General features: G+C 44.0%; 1 protein-coding gene across 5 annotated transcripts in view; it reads left to right on the forward strand.

The window, feature by feature from the left end:
* Window positions 1-3,952: 3,952 nt before the first annotated feature.
* The window catches only part of Inpp1 (inositol polyphosphate-1-phosphatase), a 28,166-nt gene continuing 9,898 nt past the window's right edge, over window positions 3,953-22,220 (forward strand). The window contains exon 1 of one of the 5 annotated variants that reach the window (XM_013142601.3): window positions 3,953-4,082. The gene's annotated coding sequence lies outside the window, so the exon portion shown is untranslated. Of the gene's footprint in view, window positions 4,083-9,921; window positions 10,053-10,169; window positions 10,288-10,545; window positions 10,677-22,220 lie in introns of those variants that run through there. The other 4 variants (XM_063259443.1, XM_063259444.1, XM_013142602.3 and 1 more) reach the window with 4 other exon arrangements.

A 22,220-nucleotide genomic window follows, 5' to 3' on the forward strand; every position in this document is an offset into this window, starting at 1 on the left:
GAGTGCCCAGGACAAACCATATGAAGAAGCTGCATCAGCCCAGAAAAACACCAGCCCCTCGACAATCCAAGCATTGGATTGCTAGGCAAAGGGGTATCACGTGACATTATACTGAAAAATGTATAAATAAACACTCCTTCAGTGAGGGCCGGTTCCTTTCCTCTCATGCAGAGAGAAAGGCTCCACTGACCCCAACTTTTGTCTCTTCTTTATTTTCTCATGCTGTCACAGTCCTTCAACCCAAGAACCTCAAGAGCTGCCCAGGTCGTGGCATAAACCCTTGAGGGGATTAATCCATAGGACACACCCATGGCCCAGTCACTCCCACCTACGAGAGTGTGAGGCTTTAGGGGGCCATCTACATGTAAGCCATAACATCCGGCTTCCAAACTCCTCCCCGTGTCATTCCTGTGCCTTCACGCTGCCTTGACTTGGGCGAGGCTTTGGGCTGCTTTGGTTTCTCTGATCTTAACATTGATTTATGACACCATCCTACAAAAACACTTCTAAATTATCATTTATGGACTTTTTTGCCATGTTTGCTAATTGGCTCACCTGGGTTTCAGTTTCTGGACTCAGAAGAGCAATCTAATTAACCTCCCTAAACTTTTCTGTGCTGTGCACAGACCACTTGGATCCATGAGGGCTAACTATCCATTTCCACATTGGGGGTGTTCATGCATTCCAAGGTGTGGGGTCTGGCAGATTGTTTATCTCTCAGATCATCAACCAACATGCTTGCTTCAGAGCACTGAGTCAAACAGCTGCTAATACAGGTAGAAGTAGTTATAAAACCAGAAAAATTTTAAAAGATAGTTTCTGATAGGAAGATCATATGTATGTCCTGTATAGACATGCAGAAACATTCTAGAGGAATCTATGCCAAATGTTAACAATGATTACACATCAGCCGCGATGGAAATAGGGATGATTCCTTATGTATAGTTATTTATCTTTCCAATTGTAATTATGTTCCAATTACATTGTATTCCAATTATAATTATTGTAATTATATTATTATTATATTATAATGTATTGTAATTATATTCCAATTCCAATCATAATTCCAATTAAGTTAATTAAGAAAAGTTTTTTGTAACAGAAATAAATATAATTTTAAGGAAATACGTTAAATTATACATAATCTTCCTTTTTTTTTTTTTTGCATGAGTAATTCACAGAATAACTTCTGAGCAATTTTTTTCTTTCTTATATCAATCTGATTTCTACTCAGTTGCCACCAGGCGGTGAATGTAGCACATCAGAGAAGATTAAAAGGCTCATGTTTTTCCTAAGAGAGATAGTCCCTCTAAATCAGATGAGACAGAAAAAGCATTAGTATATTACTCTGATGTATGGCATATCAAATTATGCCCCTGACAATTAAAATCATATGATGTAACGCTGACAATTTAAGGATTTTGTCCTGTACTTTCAAAGACCTTAAGCCTTGGTATATAGTAATGGTAACATGCCTTTTAAAAATTTGCATGTTAAGAAATGTCAACTTACCTTTATTACTAAAAATATGTACATTGTGTAGATACGGTTGAGGCCTTCAGTTTAGCAATGAAACTTTTTAAATTATCACTGAAACAGCCCCAAGTAAGTAAGTGAGGAAACTGACCTCTCCCCAAGTTTGGCAAGTTTATTTACAGATTATGATGTCAGGGGGCTGGGGATTTAGCTCAGCGGCATAAGCGCCTGCCTTGCAAGCAGGCAGTCGTGAGTTCGATCCCTGGTACCAATAAAAACGAAAAAGACAAAAAAAAAAAAAAGAACAAGATTATGATGTCAGCAAGGAACTGGGTGGATACAGATGTCTGTTGTAACTGTGGCCTTAAACTCCTCCGGGTTTCCACACCAGTGTGTAGGTGTGTGCCCCATCAGTAGTAACCAGTGAGTTGTATAAATGCCCTCTGAAGAACATTAGGTTTCTGAATATTTGGAATTTCATTGGGAAGGAGAAAGGAAAAGTCAAATGAGCATTACATGGTGTTTTCCCACTCCTAGTGGAAAATTTGAGTTCTTTTCAAAGCTTCTTTGATATTGTTTTAGTAATCATTGTTAGGGGATTTCTATTGTTCATAATTGTCCATTCTTTTCCCTACAGAAGGTAAAGACTGAAGTTAAGGAACAGGAAATCAGTAAACCCTGAACTTTCGTATTCCGACGCGGAGACGCTGTGCTCAGGATCCTCCCTTGAAACTGTTGCCTTCAAACCCTAAAAAGTGGGTTCTCCCACAATACTAATGGTAAAATGGATTTAAATAGACAGAGTGTCTGCTCTAAAGAGTCTCTGAGAGCTAAAAAGACAGGGGAAGGCAGGAGGGCAATGTTAAATATGTTTTGTTTGTTTGTGCGTATTTTGAGACAGGGTCTCACTCTGCAGGTCAGGCTGGGCTTGAGCTCACTTTGTAGCCCAGGCTGGTCTTGAATTTACAATAATCCTCTTGCCTTCACATTGCAAGTGCTGGAGTTACAGGCGTGTGCCACCACATCCAGCTAAATATGTATTTTTAAGACTCAGAATACATGAGGTGGGAAATAATTTGCAGCTGATAAATGGTCACATCAAAATTGTGGGTTTTTCCCCTGAAGTTTTTATTTCAACCATAATGCAAAATTAGAAACAGAAGCTGCTGTCCATCACTCTCCTAGAATCTGGGCTGTGTGGAGGTGACTGCCATACTCACCCACAGGAACTGCCGAGCCGTCCAGAGTTAGCTTTCTCCTCCCATCCTGCCCAAAAGCAAAGGTCTGCACCTTTCATTGAACTCACTGGTCCTCACAGAAACATCTGTGGGTGCATTTGTGGCTATTTCCAAGACGGTATCTAACTGTGTGTATGAAATATTTAGATATAGATATAGATAGATAGATAGATAGATAGATAGATAGTCTTCACTATCTTGGGGAAAGAGGAAAAAAAATAAAGCACGTGGCAGAGATGTTTATGAAGAATGAAACTAGTGAAGTGAGTTAAAAAATAAAGTGCCCAGAGTATAGTCCCTCTGATTTTCCAGTGTTTTCTTTCCATTTATAACAGTTCATTTGTGGAAACTCTCAATTAATCACATTAAGCAAACATTCCAGTGTCAGTACACATTATAAAAAATACTTGGGAAAGGCATTTAAGACCAAATAGTCAATATGTGTGAAGGCATTTGGAAAGTTAAGTTACTGTTAAATTATAAGGCATTAGGAGAAATAGTTTAGTACCTAAAAATATTTACTTCATCTTGTAATACTACCTAATGAGACGCTTTGGACTGGAGAAAGGCATTTAGCAAATGAAGATCAATCAGCAGACGAGAGCTTTCCTTCTGGTCTCCGTTCCTTTCCAGTCTCTGTCTAGCTTGAGTTTTTACCAGGATCAGGAGAAGCAGGATAGCTGTGGTCTGGGAAGAGAATTATATTCTGTGTATTGGACATTTTAAGGAGCCTCTGAAAGTTCTGTTTTTAATGCTTATGAAAGGCAATGACTTCTAATCAACTCTTCTTTATGGAATTAGTTTCGTTGTTTGTACTTTCCACAAAACGTGGAAAGGCAGGTTAGCAAACTGTTTACAGTTCCAAATCTAACAATAGGCAAACTTACTCCAAAGCAAAATATACCAAAAAAGGAACCAGTGATGAAGGTATAAATAAATGTTCAAGTGCCAAAGTACACAGAAAAAGGAGTTTACAAACTCAAGTGCCTCAAGGAGAAGCCAACCAGTTGATGAGAGTCATCTGTGGAAAGGTAAAGCAATTAAAAATATGCAAGGAAGTTTAAGAATCGGAGGAAATGACTCATTGGAAATACGCTGGCTTCACAGGACAACCTTTTACCGAGCAGCACAGAACCCGAAGGCTAATCCACGGAGGCCAGGCCGGGTGGCAGGATGACTGTGGCTGTGTAGGGGACCCAGGAAGAGGCATCCAGTGTCTCTTTCCTGAATTTTTTACTCCTGGATTCCAGTCTTTAACTATCTCAGGTTGGGGAGAAACTCAAGTCCTCGGGAGCCTTCCACTCCACAGATTGGTCTTGTGCTATACTTCACCACTGGGAAGTGAGAAACCAGCACTTCTGCAGAAAGGTGAGTGAAAAAATTTCCCATTTTATAAAGTTTAACATATATACTGTGTGCATGAGAGAGAGACACAGAGATAGGCAGAGAGACACAAAGAGAATGCAAAGATACATACTGGAGGCCCGGTGAAATCTTGTTAGATGTCTCAAGTCCTGTTCTTTGAAAGTGATTATGAGCCTGTAATTCCAGCCCTCTGGAGACTGAGGCAGGAGGAGCATTGCAAGTTCAAGACAGCCTGGGCTACAAAGTGAGCTCAAGGTCAGCATAGCAAGATTCTGTTTCACACACACACAAAGTGACTTGTTCTAGAAACGTACCCTTTGTTTTTAATACCTGAGCTACTGATGGCCCTCAATACCACATTTGATTTCCTCTAGTTTATATCATTAACTAACCTTGTATTGCACTTGGAAAAAAAAATCTCAAGAATTTCAAACCCACATGGTGGTTCATGCCTGGGAGGCCGAGGCAGGAGGGTCCTAAGTGAATCCAGTCTGGGCAGTTTAGCAACTCAGCACAACACTGTCTCAAAATAAAAAGAGTGATCTGGGGATGTAGCTTAGTGTAAAAGGTTTGGGTTTCAAAGCCTAGTACTGTGTGTGCGTGCATGTGTGTGTGTGTAGAGGATGGGGTAAATATTCTATTACAAATGTTAAGGATGCTTCTCCCAAATCCTTAATAAATCATAACTTTCCTTCCATGAGAATTATGCAATCTTAGATTAGATTAGTTAATGATTGAAAGGAAACACAAAAATCTGATTGTATATTATGGTGCCAGACTTTAACAAATAAACCAATTGCAATCTGGTCCTTACTGGGAATAACTCACATTGTATGACCCATGCTGTGACCCCCGCAGAGCCATTTCCCATCTGCCTGTCAGGAGAGCCACTTGGCACAGTCCAGGGATCTTTTAGTCATAAACAGTTTCTAGTTTTTGGCAACTGGCCCTGAGCTGTGGGTTTTGGCAGTGGGAGAAGACATTGTTGATCTATGTGATTCGTTGAGCTCAATTCTAGTTTGCCGTGATCAATACTATTGAGTAAAGGTTATAATGGGGTTGAGAAAGGCTTCGAGTTGCTTCTCACACTGCAGCTGTTGACCCTCATTCTAGAGAACTTGGCTAATATCCTGCTGAAAATTATGTTTCAGTGGCACCTTTAACGACACGGCACATTGCTCACCTATGATGACTGCAGAACAGTTTACAGAACAAGATGCTTAATAGTACTTGTAAAACCAAAACACACACAACACACACACACACACACACAGAAAACTAGAAAGTTACATCCTCAAGGGTTGTAATTATGCTCTATAAGATGTGCTATTTCTTTCCTTTATGTTTTTCAAAGATTCGGCAAACTTTTTTCCCACAATAATTTTATAACCATAAAATGTTACTTAAAATAGCAGATAACTCCCCTCTAACAATATAAATATTAATAATATTTTAGAAAAGTGAATTTTACCACAGAATTACCTTACTATGATTGAAAAGCTATGCCACTGGTCCTATAATTTAAAGAGGTATCACGGGACAGGGTACCCCGAAGCAGAGTTGGGGAAATTTGACTTGCCACACCCATGGAATAATCTATAGATTTCAGACAACTGTCACTGAAAAAGAATTTTCAAGACACATCAGAAAGAGCCCTAAGGAGGTTTATTATGTAGAATCTTAAAAGCAGAGCTCAGGCCCCGGAGAGAGAGGTGCCCTGGGGTCGGAGCTGGGTGTGTGCATGACCTCAAGGTGCCTATGATCCTGGCATGTGTTTTCACAGTCTATGAACTGCCCATAAGGTGAGCTATGTTAGAACACAAATTGTGTACGTGTGCTTGATGCTGAGATGCGCTGCTTGCTTAATAACCCATCTTTCTGAGGTTGCAATTCTTGAACGAGAGTGCAATTTGCAGAGGCTGGTCTGATTTTAGGCTTTCTGTGTGAGCTTCCCAGAAAGGGAGAGTACTGAGTAACTCTTGTGTTCTGAAGCTGCAGGTATTGCTTTGTTTTGGTTTTTTGAGACAGGGTCTCACTATGCAGTTCAGGCTGACCTGGACTACTATGTAGCCCAAGCTGGCCTTGAACACGAGGCAACCCTCCTGCCTCAGTCTCCCAAGTGCTGGGATTACAGCCATTCAGCACCATCCCTGGCTTGCAGTTTTTCTTAGAAGTATGACTATAAAATTACAATTTGCCTTGTCTCCTTTCTTCCTATCTTTATGCCTTGTTTCCCACCTTTAGGCGATGAAGGAAATAAAACAGAGGATCCACAAATACGGTCTAGCCTAGGATATGCATAAAAGGACATAATGCATGATACACTGCAGATCAATGAAAAAGCAAGGTTTAACCAGTAATGTCAGGACAAGTGGCTGACTACTGGGTCAACGGCTCAGTTCAGAGCTTCTCAAAGTAATTTACAAGTTATTAAAAACTTATGCTTTAGAAATCAAATAGTAAAAATATCATAGGAATTATAGATGAATATTGATCTGAACTTTGGCTCAGGAGGGATTTTCTAGGCTCAAATGATTCTTCCACCCCAGTCTCCCGAACAGCTGGGAATATAGGCAAGTATTACTGACTGTATTACTTTTAACATTTTCTAATAAAATTACTATGTAAAAATTAAAGAGCCAACTAAACCAATTATTTGCAACAAATGGGACAAAAGGTTGCCAAATTTGCTACACTGTTAAAAAGAATTTTAAAAGATTATATTATCACTAGTCTGTGAGTTCTACGAAAGAGGAAGTACGACTGTCTCTTTGGCATTCTTATCCATTAGAATCAGGCCCAGAATATTATCTAAGGGATCAATATGTACAGAGTGAAGACAGAAATGGTCAACTGTGAGAAGGCAACTGAAAACACAGGACAAAGGAGGGAAATATAAACAGCCAGTAGACATAACAAAAATGCACTAAAACTAACATGAGAAATTTAGAGGTGTGCGTGTCTGTGTGTGTGTGTGAATGCATGTGTGTGTGTGTGTGTGTGTGTGTGTGTGTGTGGTGCACTTCATGGTAGATGCATTAACAAGTTAGGGAACACGTTCAAGAGCAAATGGAAAAATCACTTCCCGACAATGTAATTCTCCGCACCTAACCTGATGATCCTTTATGAAGAATGCATCTTCTAACACCTAGGCCTCTCCAAATCTGTTTTCAAACTGTGTTATAAAGAGCTCTTGCATTCTTTAGGGGTGTCTCAAGTCAGCTTCAAAAGTTGGAAGGTTTCCCTAACCCTGTCTCTAAGACTAACAATTTGACTTTAATCTACATGTTAGATTCTATGTATAAACCATCTCTTAAAGACGCTACTGAAAACATCAAAATTTGAATACCAATATACCATACTAGACGATTTCATCAATACAAAAATGGTTACTTTTAAAAAACAAAACCAACCTTCCGGGGAAGTGGAGAATGATAGAGGGTTACATTCCCAAGCACTGCCGTCACAATGGTAATTGAAATTCCTGCTGAGGAAACATATAAATCATTCTATAATTACCTAGCAAACAGTCAAAAGCCCAGAAGTAAATACTGAGAATTTTCAGGGCTGGTTGCAATAAGGAATAAAAGATTTGTGTTCTGTGATGATCAACAGTGTTCCCTCGTATGCACCAGTCTGTCACACAGGAGCCAACTTCCACTCAGATGTGGCAGCCTAAGTTTTATGGAGGAGACTATTTACGGAAACTGGGGCTAGGTTTAAGCTTTGGTGAAAGGAAACAAGAGACTAAAAGGTCCGTGGGCACTTGAAACTGTAAGACCTGTCCCGAGGCCAGGCCTGAGGGAATCATGGTGGGAACCTTGGAGGCAGAGCCCCGCTGATACTCCTCTTGCAGGAGCCTGAGAAGTTCACAGCCACTGTCAGAGCCCCACTGGAAGGCGTGGGGAGAAGGCCATTGAGGTGTCTCTCACTGGGGTCTCCCTCTGGTCACATGGGCCCCAAAGGAATAGTTCCCAATGAAGAAAGTTCCACCTTTGAAGCCTGGCAGATGAGCTATGGGGCAGATAGACCCAGGGGAGAGCAAGTGGAGAATTCTACCAGCAAATTATGGGGACCTCTGATGCTCAGTAACAAATGAAAGCTTGACTAGATTGACCACACCACACAAGACGGCTATGTAACAAGAAACTACCGGTCCCTCAGGTCCATGTACTGGAGGCCCATTTGCTTGCTGCTGCCCAAACCAAAGGAGGCTGTTTATTTTTAGTAAAAAAGTAAAAAGGATTCATTCAAAGCTAGGTCTGAGGAGAGGAGACAGAGGCCCCATTTGTTTGTCCCAAATCACCATCTGGCTTCACCCAGGTACAGAAGGGTCTTTCCCGGCAAGGGACAGAGGGAGAGAGGCACAGTGATGCTGGCTGTTGGCTGTTTCCTCCTGTCCCTCCCGGGGCCAGGAGCTGCATAATCTTATAATCTTTCTTGTTTATCTGGAGGAAGTGTTGGTTGTGAGCTCAGCAGGAGAACATTTGGAGAAGTGGTTCATTTCTAAAAGAAAAAATAACCTAATATTTAAAACTCTATTATGTGTGCTGGTTACAGACCCACTGAAGAGACAGCAGTCAGCTCCATCTGGAGAAGTGGATTCAGGGAAGATTTTCTCAGACTGACCACTGAGATGCTTTATCGTCACACAAGCCAAGTTTCTTATATTTTTGCTTATTGGAAAATTCATGACAACAAACACAAAAATTCAACAAAGAACCACGTAGTGTACTAAAACCTCATCCCACTCCTTACCCTTAGACCAGATAAACATCGTAGGGTATTTCTCTCTTCTCAGGTCTTTCTCTATGCACAGCTGCACATACGGTTATGTTGTATTTGATCATAGCATACTCTGAGGAAGTACATCTTACACTTCATAAATCATAAATACTATACTTACCATCCTACAACATTTTAAAACCTCAAACCTTTGTAAACACTTGGCTCTTTGGATCTGGCTGTAACTGCTGTGTAAATATTCTCCGAGGCTTAATTTGGTTTCTCCCTTGGCCATTAAGAAATACACTATGGTGAATTTCCCTGTAGTTTGTGCTATTTTAATCCTGCTCACATTTAGGATCTGAGAAAGGTTTTAAGAGGATGAATAGGTAATATTACATGAATCTTGTCGTCAAATTGCTGGGTTCAAATTTAGCCTCACCGAACACTCCATATCTGAGTAAACTACTTAATTTCTCTGAGTCTGTTCTCATGCTCTTGCAGTGAAGACAACAGTAACGCCCACCCGAGCACTTCAGTAAGAATTAAGAGCTATAAACATGTAAAGCACGCATGGCCCAGTGCCATTAAGAGTTAGTACAGCAGTAAGACAATATTCCAGGCAAACTTGATAACTGCAGAGACAGGAAATCGGTTTTAGGAAAGAAGATGAGGTGGTTTAAAATGGGGTGCAAGGTGTGAAGGGTGGAGTTCGCACAGGGTGCGTAGCAGTGGGCCTTGACTGCCAAGCCCAGGAGTTCGCTTTTGATTACCAGAGTGGCGAGAGAGAGTTAGAAGGCTTTAATAGGCACGCAAGGCACCCACTGAGCTGTTCGGTGCAGGACCTCGAAGGAGACAGGGCCGAGATTCTTGGCCCTCTTGGCCTCTCCAAATTCCTTGCTCCCCAAAGGCAAATTCTTTCCCTTGCTGAGCAATTCTGGAATTGATTAATCTCCGTGCTTCTGAACATCATCCTCAAGTGATGACTCGGGTTTGCCATCACAGGCCCCAGGACGGGGCGGTAGAGCAGGCGGCGGCAGCAGCAGCTCGGGAGGGTGGGGAAGGGGGACTCGGAGGGGAGCAGGCCGAGAGCGGAGCTCAGAGCCGGGGCTGAGCGCACGCACGCTGCCAGCTCGCTCTCCGGCCCGCCACGGGGCCCTGGCCGCAGGGTCCCTCCGAGGGGCCGGGGAAACCGCCGGAGAAAAGCGCGGGCAAGCTTCCCGGCTGCGGCCACCGGAGGAGCTGCAGGTGGGCGGCACCGGGCGGGCAGGGCCGGGCCCCTGCGCCCACTCTGGTCTGCGACAGTGCCGTCCCTCCCGGCCGTGGAATAAAAGTGGGGCAGCGCCGAGGACGCCGCCGAGCGCCCCGGCCTGCTGGGCCCGGCAGCGCGCGCCCCGCCGCACCGGGTGCCACGCCCGCTCCCCACTGCCCCCCACTCGCGCCCCGCGGCGGCTGCACGGAGCCCCAGGTGGGGTCGGGCCAGGTGAGCCCCCGCGCGGCCCCGGGGCGCAGGGCTCCGGCTGCGGCTCCACGCGCGCCCCCAACCTCGCCGCCCCGGCAGAGCCCCGCGCCAGGGCCTCCCGCCGCCCTCCGGCCCGGCCCGGAGGTCTGGGAGGGGACCTGTGGGCGGCCCCAGGAAGCACCGACCCGGCGGCGGAGCGGCCCGGCGCCCGCGCTGAGTCACCAGGCTCGCTGTGACGTCGCGGCCGCCGGTCCCCAGCGCGCCCCGGGCCCCCAGGAGGCGGCGCGTGGCGCCGTGACCCCCGCTCCGCGCCCCGCTCCGCGCCCGCCGCTTCCGCCCGCGCCCCAGCTGCAGCCGGCCTCGGCTTCCCGACCTCGGACCCGGCCGCCGCCGCCCCGGAGCCAGGGTGGGTGAGTGCGGAGAGAGGCCCGCCTGCCTCGGCGTCCCGGCCCGGGAGGCCCGCCGGGCTCGGCCGCGGGGAAACGCGGTGGGCGGGGAGCAGCCGCCCGCGGCTGAGAAGCGCGCGCAGCGGCACAGCCGGGCGGGACGCGCCGCGCTGAGGGCTGCAGAGCGGGGTCCGCTGGCCCGGGGTCCCCGCCGGCCCTGACCTCTGAGAGAGGCGTCTCGGGTCGGGGGCTGCCGCCTGCCTCTAGCGACCTCCTTGTTAACAGACTGGACCCGACGCAGTTAGAAAAATCGCCACGTCCTTGCTTTTGGTTTTCTGGGGGAGGTTTGGGGAGAGGTGCATGGTTCTTGGGTGTGGATGGAAAAACTGCTTAAACTGGGTTTGGCTGAATTGCGTTGGGGATTGGGAAAGCATGGAAGAAAATCCCTCAATGACTTGGTGCTCCCATAAAAGAAAGAAAAAAAAAAAACCAATGTAAACAATCTCAGTGTGTATTTGGGAGATTTGCAATGTCAGAGCGAGCCTTAAGGCGTTTGATAAACAGCTTTGCGCTTGGTGCAGAAGGGGTCCTGATGGGGGCCCAGACCCCAGGTGCAGCCCAGGCCTGCTCTCCTTCACCCCTAGCTTTGAGGCCGATGTGTTTCAGGCTTTTAGTAGTCCAGTGATGAAAATAACCCTCCGAACTACTTACTACTGACTGAATTAGCTGAGTGCTCTCATTCTGAGCTCTTAAAATAGGGACTGCAAGGAGAAAAGCTGCAACAGTTCACAGATTCTTTTTTTTTTTCCCTTGCAGAGACTTGTTTGCTGTTTAGAACGGACTTTATTTTTAAATATTCTCGGGAATATTTTTATTACTGTTAAAGTTAGTTGCACTAGTTTTTGCATAGACTAAATTACCACTTCTTCAGCTTTTGAATGAAACCACTGCTTGCTTGGAAATTATAGCTTAGACTCGCCCTTTGATGTGAAATATCTTATTATAGATCTAAATTACAGCCTTGCTTGTGGTAGCTAACGTAATTCTCTATTGGGCATAGAAGGCCTGAGCAACAGCAGTCATAAAGGTAATTCATTATATAGGTGGTTCCTCTTTTATTTCTATCTCAAAAACAATTAGAAAATGTCTTGTGCTATTTCATGTTACACAGAAATTGCCTCAAAGATAATTACATTATAAAAAGCAATGTGTAAAAAACAAACATCTTCGTTTTTAGAGGTAGAGATGGCGTATATGAAAACTTTTTCCTGGTGAGAGACTTTATAAAGGTCCTGGTTAAAATACTTTGGATCTTGTAATGGAGCTCATAAAAACTCTATGTAGAAATGGAGATAAAAGTTTTGCTTCCCATATCCCATGATTAATTGAGTGGTTCCCAAATTTGAATGGCTTTTAAAATGACCCAGGCTAGTTAGCCAGTGCAGGATAGGCGGGGATAACTGGGTTATAAAGATTCCCAGGTTGCTACATGATCTTTCCCTGATCAAATTCAATGCAAAGGAGACACGTACAGTAGGCACAGATGAGGAAAGCTTCAAAGGTGAGCCCTCCCCAAGACCTGGAAAGAGAGATGGGATGGGCAGCCGACATAATGTGAGTCCAGTACACCAAATGTTCTTAAGTGAAAGCTGGGTTTTATTAATCAGTGATGTCACTTAGGAAATCTCAAACTCTGATGTCCTTTTGTAGTCAAGCTGCTGGTGAGTGAATTTTGTAAACATATTTTTGCATATTTGATAATTCTTTTATATTGTATGCAGTTTTAATTCAAGTTAATTTCTTCATGTTACAGGAGCATTTTCATGCTGGATATTTAATACAGATGACTGTGAACGGTCACCCACAGGAAAATATGTACCAGCTAATTTCTTTAACGTAACAGATTTGTTTGTTACCACTTGTGTGCTGATTAAATATAGGAGCAGTAAACATGCAAATATGAGTAACTGATTTGTAACTTTTACTAAAATGATTCCCCAACCCATCCAAAAAACAAAAGGAAACTTTACTTGGCCATAAAAAGTCAATTATATGTAAAAATGAATTAGCAAAATAGAGTATTAAACATCTAATTCATTGAGATTAACTACCACAATGAAAAGTTCTGGAATTTATTTTTTTTCTTCCTTCTCCTTACATTGCATTTTTCCTTTCTTGCCTTTTTTGAGAGGAAATAATTAGGGGTCTGCTTTTAAAATATGACTGATTATAAGACTCATGAGTAGCAAAGAATAAGAAAAGTTAATCAGATCAAGAAAATCAATCAGTTTAAACATTTATTTATAGTTGCAGAATCAGCAAGAGAGCAAAAACATTTAGTATGTTTATATATTACTATGGCTTTAATGAGCCACTTATAACTTTTTTAGTACTTCAAGCTTTTCAAATAAAAAGATACTATAAATATTCTTTTGTGTTCCTTCAAAGGCAAATATTATATTTGAGTCTATTCATTTTGCAAGTATTTGTAAAAACACAAAAATTTGCATTTACAAAGTGGAGCAATAAATAGAATGCTAGAACATAGACTGGTCACCCAGGAATGACACACATTCTACATCTACTTTACTTTTAACATTCAGGAGATGTATTTTCGGTCAAGTAATTTATCATCGCAGAAGTAATAATAATAGTAATCTTCCCTAAGACTCTGTAAAGACCTCTTTCAACTCATGTTTTCTAATCATGGTAATTCTGAAATTTGCATAATGAATAATCCTTTACAGATTAATTTTGGTACAAGAAAAATCCTCCTAAACATGTTTATCTCTAATGGAATGAAAATCAGTTTCTCCAACTCCCACTGAGTGTTGTGGGGAGAGGGAACATGTCTCCTGCTCTGCAGGCATTTGTAACAGCCGAGAGAGAATTGTACCCCTGAGGAATGAGCTGGTAGGGGTGTCCTGTGAAGCTCTTGGACCCTGGCCACACCCAAACCACTGCACATAAACACAGGCATGTAGGAAACACCACAGCGATCACTGCAAACTGGAAATCAGGACAAATGACCTCGCGCTCTTCTTTTGACCTAATTTTCCTATCGCTACCCCAACCTGTTTTTCATTTGTGTGTTTCGTCCCATGTGCACACTTATTATGCTCTTATTAGGTGGATGATAGATGGCAAATGCGTTTCAAGTGTACATGTCGTGAACATGAACCTGTGACTTTTTCTGTAACACATATACACGTCACACTTACCGTTTTAACTACTACTTAGTACACAGCTCGGCAGAAATTAAACATATTCATATCCATGTGCAGCTGTCGCCCCAACCATCTCTAGAATTTTTCATCAAGCTAAAACTGTACGCCCATGAAGCAGAGCTCTCCATTACCCTCTTCCCAGCCCGTAACCACTCTGCTTTCTGTGTCTGCGAAAGTGGCTCCTCTGGGTTCCTCATATAAGTGGAGTCACACAGCATTTGTCCTTTTGGGTCTGGCTTATTTTACTTAGCACAGTATCTTCAAGGTTCTCCAGTGTTATGTGTATCAGAATTTCATCGCTTCTTAAGGATGAATAATATTCTCCACCTTTTTTTTAACATGGAGATGAGATATTGCAAAACAGGGAAGTTTAAACTGGGCGCGGCGGTGCAGGGCTGTAATTGTAGCACTCTGGGAGGCTGAGACAGGAAAGTCGTAATGTTGAGCCTGGCCCGTGTGACATCTGTGTTTTTAACAGTTTCCCTTTAATTGTTGATCTGACTAATCTAGAAAATGTGGCATTAGCATAGGTTCTGATTGACAGGCTTCCAAAACAGTGGTTAGCTTTGTGGCCTATTGCTTTGGTCATCAGTGAGCACAAATGCGGGCTGATGTGGTTCTCTTGTGGCCTGCACAGGGCCAGAGTGAGACCAGCTTATCTTATGAATGGCTTGCTTGTCAGCATTGTTTGAAGGTCACAAAGGAGGGAATGAGAAATGTTGGTGGTAAATAGATGAAGGTGTATATCCCATACTGCATGCCCCCCCTTTTAATAAAACCAAGTCAAATTTACTATTTTTGGTGATTTATTTATTTATTTATTTATTTTTTATCAGTACCCGGGATAGAACTCATGACCGCCTGCTTGCAAGGCAGGCACTTAAGCCCCTGGGCTAAGTCCCCAGCCTCTTATTTTTGGTGATTTAATCAACTAATTAAGTTTGCTAAGGATAGAGTATAATTTCAGATTCAGAGTTGGTGCTTCAGAAATGTAATTCAGCTGCTAGACATCCAGCTATAGCTGTGGTTCCTTTTTATAAATGAATATAGAATATACATAGACTTTTCTTTAAACAAATATGGGCCCATGTGCCTCACAGGCCCTGGATAATGCCGATAAAATCCAGGTACAATAAACACTACACGACAAGGACGGATTCTGTATTTACAGAGCTAAGAGGAAAGTTATCGGCGGGCATTTATTGAACACCTCTGAAGTATGCACCAAGTCTCTGAAGAAACCACACAGGTTGAAATCTGCCAGGCAGCACGCACAAGGAAAGCGATGGACAGTGTTGGCGAGCAGAGACGGGATTGCCCTGCCGTTACTCACCGGTGGGCTGGCGGTCAGGAAGGACTCCCTTGCAGGAGCCAGGAGTTGAATTGAGTGTCGTCTTTCCACACATGCCCTGAACATGCATACATACACCTTTTACTGAATTAAAAATGCATGCACAGAAGTGTGGAATTTCTCAGCACGTAGCTTAATGAATCTATTCAAGGTCAGCCCACCTGTGCCATTATTCAGATCTAAAACATTACAACTGCCGAGGAGAAGCCCCTTCACAACCTCTCTGCCACTAACTGCTCCTCTTTCCCCAAGGGTAGCCCCCGGTGCGGCTCTAACCCACAGGTTAGCTTTGCCTAGTAGGAACTTGGAATAAATTAAACAGCCCAGTGTATCTTTCACATGGAATTTCTTCACTTGACACTGTCTTTATGAGATGTATCCATATTGTTGCCTGTTGCAGGAGTTCGTATTCACAGCTGTGTGATATTTTGCCATGTGAATATGCTGCTGGTTAGTTATTATTGACAATTATATCGGTTATTACCTGTGTTAGATTATTACATAGCCTGCTGCTCCATACGTTGGCACTTACCTCCTAACCCATGAGCCTGAATTTCTGCAGGGTATGTGTCCCAAGAAAAGCTGCTATCCTAGACTGTGCTTGCATTCAGCAAATTACAAGTGGCTTTCTGAAATGGTCGCACCAGTTTCATTCCTGCCAGCACTGTGTAAGATTTCGCACTGCTCCATATTTTCACCAAAACTTGGCAATTTCAGTCTTTAAATTTTAGTTCCTCCATTGGGGACCTTAGCAGTATCCTGTTGAGTGAGATTTGAAGTTGCGTTTTCCTGATTCCTGATAAAGGTGCTTACCTTTTTGTACAGGTCATATATTGGCCATTTGAATATATTTTTTTAAATGAAGTTTCTCGGCCTTGAATTGATTCTGAGAAGATGGGTGGTGGAGAAAGCAAGAGGAAGGTCATGACGACCATGGGAACAGCATTTGTGAGCGAATGGAGTTCCCCGAGCGTGAGAGTAAACAGCTAGCAATGGGGAGTCAGATGTGATGCGCTGGGTGCTGTGCACGGCACTTCTGCTCCCCCGGCCCTTTTGCCAGGACAGCTCCCCATCCCTGCTCCCCCAGGCAGCAGAATGGAACAGAGCAGAGACGGAGCAAAGCTGGTTGATTGAGTTCAGTAGGGCCTTGACCACGCCTCAGCGAGTGTCTGTGCTGGGGACTCCTGGACCCCTGGGTTCCCTTGAGAGAGGTCAACACAGTCACCTTCTGGGCACTCGCCAGGGTAGCGGAAGCCAGCCGTTTCCCCACAGCAGCCACCCTTGTCAGGCAAGGCCACCTCGAAGTGGCTTCAAACTGGCCATCCTCAGAGAACAAGTGGAAGACTGAACCCAGGGCCCCAGTGATGGGGTCGGGTCGGTGGATAATGGACAAAAAACACAGGCTCAGCAGAAGTATTAGAGAGTCTGCCAGGCCGAGGGGACATCAAAGAAGTGACTGGACTCACTCTCCATTCACTGGAGAGCAGTCTGACTGGCTGAGGGTCCCTATCGCTGTCATCACACGTCTGCCCCTGTGGACAGTGGAAGGCACAGCCAGCTTTAGTGTGAACTGGCTCTTCACACAGGAGCAGATGCCCCCAGGGCCCCTTGACGGAAGTGCGTCCCCCAAGCCTCTGTGTGTGGTTTGCCTTGAAGCCCGAGGGGTCGCCCAGCCTCCTGGGGTCAAAGTTTCCACCCAAACCTGAAACAATCAGATCTGGCCTATATAAAGGGACTTTATTTAGGTTTATTCACAGAATTACAAGGTGTTCCCAGGCTTTTGGATTTAATGGACTAGTTTCAGAAAGTGTTTCTTTGACCCCTGTAAACTCGCCAACCTGATCTGCCAAGACACCTGACCATGGTTTCCGTGAGGGTGTATTTAATGGCCATCATTGCCACGTGTTACTCACTCTGTGCAGGGCTCTGTGCTGGGTACTTTCCTAGTGAGATCTCATTTGGTCTTCATAACATCACTTCAAGGTAAGCATTACCCTCATATTATAGGGGAGAAGACACCAGAGAGGTTAAATAAATTACCTGATGCAGGACTAGGTGATCGCAGAGCTAGGTTTTGAATTCAGGTCTATTGAATTCCAAAGCCTGCATCTTTCCTGCTATGCTGTTTATCATCTCTGAAATGTGGGTACCTGTTCAGATGTGATCTCTTCTCTCTCTCCCTCTCTTTATCTTGTGCTCTCTTCTCTGTCTCTTCCTCTCTGCCCCCCATCCCGAGGTCCTACTGAGCTAGCTAAACCTCCAGCCTCAAATGTAATTTCTAAATCACTGCTGAGCTAAGGAGGCTGTGAAGACTCTTTGCATGTAGCATGTCATTCTATATAAGAGTTTTGAGCCTTCATATACTTTTGCATCCGTGGGGATCCTGGAATCCCCCTCCGGATACCAAGGAAAGAGTGCGTTTGGAGAAAGGACCTTTAAAGATTAGATGAGGTCACATGGATGGGTCTTCATCCAATCTGACCAGGGACCTTCTGAGAGTGGGGAAAGACACCAGAGAGTCGTGCTTAGGGAGGAGAAGCCCGGTGAGGACAGTGGGAGGGCTGGTGACAAGCCAAAGGGCACCTCGAGAGAAACCGAAACTGTTGGCACCTAGACCGGGACTCCCAGCCCCAAGAGCTTTGAGAAAACAAACCTCTGTTCATTAGGTCGTAATGACAGCCTCAAGCAGCAAATAGGAGAAGCATTAGAGATGAGGCATGAGTAACCCCACCCCAACACCCGTGCGGGCAGATGGTCAACATACATCGGTGGAAACCCGATGGGGGAAGTTTTGCTCCCCCAACAGGGTCTTGACTATCTGAGGATCAGCTGAGAAATAGGGTTTTTACTATTGAGAATAAAAGAATGTCTAAGAGTGATTTGTAATGCTCAGATGAGCGGCGGACATCAGCTGCCTGTCTTTATTTTTGCTATATAATATGTATTACAATAAGATGCTGATGATTATTATCCAGTAACTAATTTCTTCCCTTTACAGCTAATAATTTACAGGAAAAAAATTTTTTTGTTGGCCTGAGTACTAGTTAACAATGTACGTTCTGTCAACTTACTGGGGCTTGAATCTTGTGTGGGTACTAACTAGAATAACTGTGGGATGCGGGGTAAATTACTCATCCACTCTGTGCCTCAGTTTCTTCATCTGTAAAATGGAGATAACAGCATCTACTTCATAGGGCTGTGTGAGAATTAAGTGAACTCATAGATGAAAAGTGTTTAGGAGATGCTGTGACCTATAGCTAGTACCCCGTAAATGTGAGCCGTTCTTCTTCTGCTCTAAGCTGTCTGTGCGTGTGAGTAACGAACAATACAACCACTGCACCTTTACCATCCCACCAAGAGACAGCCGCTGGGCACCAGATGCCTGTGTAACTGCAAACAGGCTGGGAAAGAAGAATGTGCAGCGTGGAGAAGAGTAGCTATCAAATCTCAGCCTGGAGAGTCTTCAAGGATGCTGACAAAAGTACAGAATCTCAGGCTCGGTCTCAAGAGTCTGCTGTGCTATGTTGGAATGGAGGTCAGAAATCTGTCTTTCTGGTTGGTAGCTGGGGTACTTCTGATACAGGGGGTTCTCAGATCACCTTTTAAACACACTATCAAAAGGAGCTTCTATAGGCAGGGCCACTGGATTATGAGAAATGCCATGACTTAAAGTATGTTTAATGTAAACTACCTCTGACCGCCTGTGCACGGGTAGCTGCTGGCAGAACCTTTGTACCTACAGGGTTTCACCGGCTGCCCCTGAAGCAAGGGGCAGAAGTGTGTAAGGCCAATGATAGGTGTGTAAATTTGCTTTAAGAACCCTCTGAGATATTTCCCATGAATGTTCATAGGAGGTACTGATGAAATTGAGGACATTGTGTGTTGGATATAGCCCTCACTGTCTCCTTAGATACATGATGTCCAGCTGGGTCCATTCATGTGAGGATGGACTGTCCAGGACTCTGTGGCTGGGCTGTGGTGTGGCCGCAGGACCTGCGTGGGACAAACAGAGAACCAAGAGTAATAGAAAACAGTAGGATGACCCAGTTTGTTCAGAAGAAATAATCTATTCAGCCAAAAAGTGGTAGGTTCACTGCAAATTAGCTTGTGTGTGGTTTTTTTCTTCCAGAACAGAGGATTGAACCCAAGATGCTTACACTGAGCTACATCCCTAGCCCTTTTTATTTTTTATTTTAAAATAGGGTCTTGCTAAATGACTAAGCTACCCAGGCTGGGCTCACACTGACAGTCCTCCTCCTCATCTTCCTACAGTGCTGGAATTATGGGCATCTGACCCTGTGCCCACCTGCTGCAAATTAATCAGGCTTTCCTACTGTAGGCTGGGCAGCACTTTAGATCTGGGTCCCTGGTGTGAAATAGGACTATCCAGGAGCGTGCTGGGTGGCAGGAGAAAGTGTAGCATTACCCAGGAAGTGGGTAGCTCCCCCTGGGCTCTGGCTAACTACAACAGTGATGGCTTGGGATGGAGGGAGCAGTGATGGAGACTGAAGGTTGGGGTACCTTGGCTCCGTTCCGTGCTGTCGGCTCCTCGGATGTGTGTGCCTGTGGTGGTTGATGGTTTCCCGACGCTCAGGTTGCTGAGCAGCCAGGCTGGGGGTGGGGAGCAGTCTTTGTGGAGGCCTTGAAGGTCAGATCTGGAGAAGAGCTCCAGGTCCCTGGGGCAGCTGGGAGGAGCTCCTGGGGTACCCAACAGCACACCCAACAGTGTGTGGTGTCACTTCTCAGAAAAAAATTAATTGGGTTTAACAAAGCTGAGTCCAGTAGACAATACTGGTGTCGTTCGAAAGCTTTCAAATTGGACTCCTTAACATCTTTGCGCTCTTTATGTGAGGCAAAACTGTTTAAATACTGTCGACTCAGCCTTTTCCCTTGACTTGCCATAACTGAAACATTTTTATAAAGTCAAAGTTATGATGATTAAATTTGTACCCTTGGGCTTGTTTTGTACTGGAGGTGTGCATTTTATACATAGCTTATAGTTTGCGCCCCTTGTGTGTCACATAGGGCCACAAATTGTTTCTGTCAAAATGTCTTAGCTTACTAATGCACCTGTTGTCCTTTCCAAGTCAACTAAAGTGAATCTTCCAACATTCATTCCTGAAAGGAGCGGCATTTGAAAGTAGGCAGGTGTTAAATTTTAACTGTATCCTCGCTGCACCTGGAAGGTTTTTGTGTTTATCGCCATAGTCCCATTTTTGTTTGCGTGTTTACTCTCAGATATTTTAAAATAATACTTCTCATTATAAATGCACTTCTATGTAGTTTCCTAGAATATTTGAAAATCATAAAGAAATCTGTAAAAAAAAGGTCATTCACAATTATAGTTAGAAAAAAATTATCAAAACACTCTCTAATTTCTCTTCTATGACTTCCCCTATAAACACAAACTAATGAGGGGCTGGGGATTTAGCTCAGGGGCATAAGCGCCTGCCTTGCAAGCAGGCGGTCGTGAGTTCGATCCCTGGTACCGATAAAAAAAAAAAAAAAAAAAACCACAAACTAATGAAACATTGTCTTTCTTTGTATGTCTATAGAGTGTGTTTCCCACTTGACTTACCATTTACATATTTCCGTATTATTAAGTATTCTTCGAAAACATGATTTTTCTGACCCTATAAGACTCTATGCTACTTTAACCAATTTTTATGTTAGGTTTAACTTTTTGCTACTGTAACTATTGTCTACCTTCTGCAGAAATATTTTAACTCAACCCTGATTTCCTTGACACAAATGAAGGACAGTCTGGAATTACTAATAACCAGTAGAGCTGTAGGGATCTGATACACCTTTGTCTACGAGCAGAGGGTTGGCAGAGCTCTGCCAAGCCCCTTCTGGGATGAATGTTAATTTTAAAACATATATAACTGCTAAGGAGAATATCTCATTGTTTTACTCACTTTCCCGTTGTTACTATCCAGGTCAGGCATGCATCCTACATGACCTCAGGATTACTGACCCATAATCCTAGGAGGACGTATCTTTCAGCAAGTTTAAGACACGGCTATGACAATTCACAGTGGACTGTATTGGACCCGTTCATAGACGTGCTAATTTTCAGTGTCTTAAAGTCCATTCGGGAAACTTCTTTCAGTGAAGAAAATGATCTGTGGTGACAAAGTGCCCCGTGTCCATGTGTAACAGATTCCAAGCCCAGCCGTTTAGTCTTGTGTAACCGGCAGAAGTTACTTAACCTCCCTAAATTTGTTTTCCTTACTGTGAAATAGGACAGTCTCCCAATTCTCACAATAATGAGGTAGAGTTTTTCACGCTCTTTTCTCCCCTCTTGAGGATTGAACCCATGGCCATTACTCTGCACTAACTCCCCAGCTCTTTTATTTTTTGAGACAGGATCTTGAGAAATTGCCTGATCCAGGTTCAAACTTGCAGCCTCCCTGCCGAAGCCTCCCAAAGCGCAGGGATTACAGACTTGCACCACCACACCCGGCTTTCAAGCTTTTAATAAGAGACAGTACTATTGGCATGGGAAAGGTTTCCTAATTATAAAATAGGCCCAATAGATAGCAGAACATTCTTAGAAGTCAGAACTTTGCAACTCCCAAAAGGTTGTGTGTTTCGCTCCATTTTACTAACAGTGGAGGAGTCTAGATAGAAGGCTTTGTCTGTTTTGTTTTTTCTTAGTTGGAGGAGTTGGCTGGAAAGAGTGGCCTCAGGATGCAGCTTCTTGCAGGGCTTGCTGTCTGCTTGCCCCTGAGAAAATTAAAGCTGACAGCGTAAACCTCTCCACTTCTCACAGGGCGAGGGAACAGATGAGCACTTCTACACCAGTGTGACCATGTTAAGGTCACGATGATTTTAAGGTCATCGTAAACAACAAAACAAAACAAATCTAACTTTCTTTACCACAGTGCTGTGTTCCCACTGTGCTGTGTTTCCAAGATTCTCATCCAAAGATTTTTCTTTCTCTGATCCTTCAGTTTTTTGCCTGGTGGCTTTCGGGCCTACAGATGC

This window comes from Cavia porcellus, unplaced genomic scaffold (genome assembly GCF_034190915.1).
Source record: "Cavia porcellus strain 051 isolate PalLab524CR breed Dunkin Hartley unplaced genomic scaffold, mCavPor4.1 scaffold_12, whole genome shotgun sequence".
In the NCBI taxonomy this organism is placed as follows: Eukaryota; Metazoa; Chordata; class Mammalia; order Rodentia; family Caviidae; genus Cavia; species Cavia porcellus.